This window comes from Mus pahari, chromosome 20 (genome assembly GCF_900095145.1).
Source record: "Mus pahari chromosome 20, PAHARI_EIJ_v1.1, whole genome shotgun sequence".
NCBI lineage: Eukaryota > Metazoa > Chordata > Mammalia > Rodentia > Muridae > Mus > Mus pahari.
This window is the reverse complement of record NC_034609.1, coordinates 45,007,530-45,010,678: the sequence shown is the minus strand read 5'-3', so window position 1 is coordinate 45,010,678 and position 3,149 is coordinate 45,007,530. Positions and strand designations below refer to the sequence as shown.

The following is a 3,149-nucleotide window of genomic DNA, read 5'->3' as shown; positions in this document are numbered from 1 at the left end:
GCCCTGACTGTTCTGGAACTCACTCTGTAGACCAGGCTGGCTGGCCTCGAACTCAGAAATCCACCTGCCCCTGCCTCCCAAGTGCTGGGATTAAAGGCGTGAGCCACCATGCCCTGCAGGGCGTCCAGTCTCTTGAGGGTTAGGTGTATCATCTCTGAATGAACATAGACCAGGCAATCCTCCATGTGTTTTATGGTCCTCGTGTTAGCTGGTGTATGGTGCCTGGTTGGTGGTCCATTATCTGAGAGATCTTGGGGGTTCAGGTTAATTGAGACTGCTGGTCCTCCTACAGGATCACCCTTCTCCTCAGCTTCTTTCAGTCTTCCCTAATTCAACAACAGGAGTCAGCTGTCTGTTGTTGGTTGGGTGCAAATATCCACATCTAATTCTTTCACCTGCTTGTTGGGTCTTTCAGAGAGCAGTCATGATAGGTCCCTTTTTGTGAGCCCTCCATAGCCTCAGTAATAATGTCAGGCCTTGGGACCTCCCCTTGAGCTGGATCCCACTTTGGGCCTGTCACCGGACCTTCTTTTCCTCAGGCTCCTCTCTATTTCCATCCCTGTAATTCTTTTAGACAGGAACAATTACGGGTCAGAGTTGTAACTGTGGAATGGCAACCCCATCCCTTACTCGTCCTGTCTTCCTGCTGGAGGTGGGTTCTATAAGTTCCCTCTCCCTACTGTGAGGAATTTCATCAAAGGACTCCCTTTGAGTCCTGAGAGTCTCTCACCTCCCAGGTCTCTGGGGCACTCTGGAGGGTCTCCCCAACCTCCTGTCTCCTGAGGTTGCCTGTTTCCATTCTTTCTGCTGGCCCTCAGGGCTTCAGTCCTTTTCCCTCAAGGTTGTCATTTCACCTGGGTCTTGAGATAATATCTCTGTAGCCCAGGCTAGTTTTGAACTCACAGCATCCTCTTGCCTTAAGCCTCCTGTGCGATGGCATGAGAGGCTGGAGCTGCCAGCCTGGGTTCTGCATCTTCCCTGGACTCCTTACTGTAGAGTTTCAGTGCACTAGTCTGAGGAGGGATGGAGCCCCTGCTCTGAATGCTGTGCTGATCGAAGGCACCGCTGAGTGTTCTGAGGCAGTGTACAGTAGCGTCTTTGTGGGTTAGAGAACCCAGTACCCCGGGGCTGGGCTGGTGCTGAGCACAGCATGTTGCAGTGTTCAGAGTGGGTCAGATGGTGCTGGTTGGCTTTGTCACCTGCAGAGAGGGACGCTCCTTGAGGAAGTGTCTCCAGCACATTTTTCTGTGGGCAAGTCTGTGGGGCATTTTCTTGTTTAGTGGTTGATGTGGAAGGATCAAATCACTATGGCTGGTGTTGGTCCTGGGCAGGTGGTCCTGTGTCCTGTAAGAAAGCAGGCTGAACAAGCCGTGGGGAGAAAGGCAGTAAGCAGCATCCCTCCATGGCTCCTGCTTCCGTTCTTGACGTCAGGTTCCTCTCCAAGTCTGCTCTGTTTTAGCAGGGCAGGATGCAGGCTACAGCGCTCACAAAGGGTAAGGAAAGAGGAGTTGCAGTTGGTTGGAGTGACAGGTGGGTTTTCACTGGCCTCCCTCTGCGTGGCAGTGAGCTGTGGATGGAAAGATGAATGTGCACTGAGTGAGGGCCTGTGAAGGAGCACCCCTGGCCAACAGCCCAGTCCTGGTTCTGCCTCCTCTGTGTGCTTGGCGCCCTCTGGTGCTGGGATGCAGCAGTGACTCACTTGCCTTCCCCGCTGAGGTCTGTTTTGTGCCTGGTTCAGTCTTGAAGGTGTCTGACTTGGGTAAAGCTTAGGCTCCTCTGTCAGCAGAAGGGTGGGGCTGACATCAGACACCTGGGTTGTCTTTATGTGTATATGCATGTGCACATGTATACACACACAGTGCACACGTGTTGGCTGGCTGTGTGGATGGTCTCAGTTAAGCTTTTGGACACTTACTTTCCCTGTGTTCCATACAGAGACAAGGGGATGCAAACACCTAGGAGCGGGTGGCCTTGGTGGGCACCTCAGCGGGGCTCCTCAGCGGGGCTGTCCTTCTCTGCACCTATGTGTGCTGTACCAGTTGATACCTGGTCATGTGGCCATGTTCTAGTTCTGTCTGACCCAGAGGGAAGGGTGGTTGCCACCAGTTTACCTGTTGCTTCGGGAATCACTGCTCATGGGTGGTGTGTGTGTTGTCATGTGCGGTGTTTTACTTTTATACTCTTTTTTTTTTTTTTTTTTTTTTTCCCGAGACAGGGTTTCTCTGTATAGCCCTAGCTGTCCTGGAACTCACTTTGTAGACCAGGCTGGCCTCGAACTCAGAAATTCACCTGCCTCTGCCTCCTGGTGTTTTGCTTTTGCTTTTGGTTCATTTCCAACCAAGTGCAGCAGTGAGGGCCTAGGGGAAGCTGCCTGCCTGTCGGTTGCAGAGGGCGGGATCAGACAGTGACAGGGGAGGTGGCCTGTGGGATGCAGAGGACGGGATCAGACGGTGACAGGGGAAGTGGCCTGTGGGTTACAGAGGGCGGGATCAGACGGTGACAGGGGAAGTGGCCTGTGGGATGCAGAGGGCAGGATCAGACAGTGACAGGGGAAGTGGCCTGTGGGATGCAGAGGGCGGGATCAGACAGTGACAGGGGAAGTACCTGTAGTCAGTCCTGCTCGAGGACTCCGTGTCCTGTGAGTGGTTGGGGTTCTGCAGTACATAGGAGCCGTAGCCTGTGCTCTGGTTTCAGGTCTGTCCTGACCTGGGAGGCTCTTGTGGGAATCAGTTGTGTTGGGTTCTTTACCTATATTCAACAGCAGCTGCGTGTGGGATGCATGCCTTTAATCCCAGTCCTAGGGAGTTACTGCTGTATGCGAGTGCCCGTGGAGAATAGAGTTGGACATCTGGTGACTTCCTCGACCCTCATTTATTTGTTGAAACAGGGTTTTTACTGAACCCGGGACTCGGTGACTGGCTGGTTAGACTGGCTGGCCAGCAAGCCTCAGGAATTCTCCTGCCTCTGCCTCCTCAGCCCTAGGATTGCAAGCACAGGCCACTGTGCCCTGCTTGCTCTTTTGGACGTGTGGGCTCTTGAGGACTGAGCTCATGTCCTCAAGCCTGCACAGCCGCGCTGTCCCACTAACTCTATCCAGCTTCTGTGGCTTTTTTTTTTTTTTTTTTTTTTTTTTTTTTTTTTTTTTTTTT

The 3,149-nt window shown here is 52.8% G+C and overlaps 1 protein-coding gene across 3 annotated transcripts in view; it reads left to right on the top strand.

The window, feature by feature from the left end:
- Nucleotides 1-3,149, top strand: part of Klhdc4 (kelch domain containing 4) — a 29,178-nt gene that overhangs the window by 4,199 nt on the left and 21,830 nt on the right. The gene's annotated exons all lie outside the window — the stretch shown is intronic.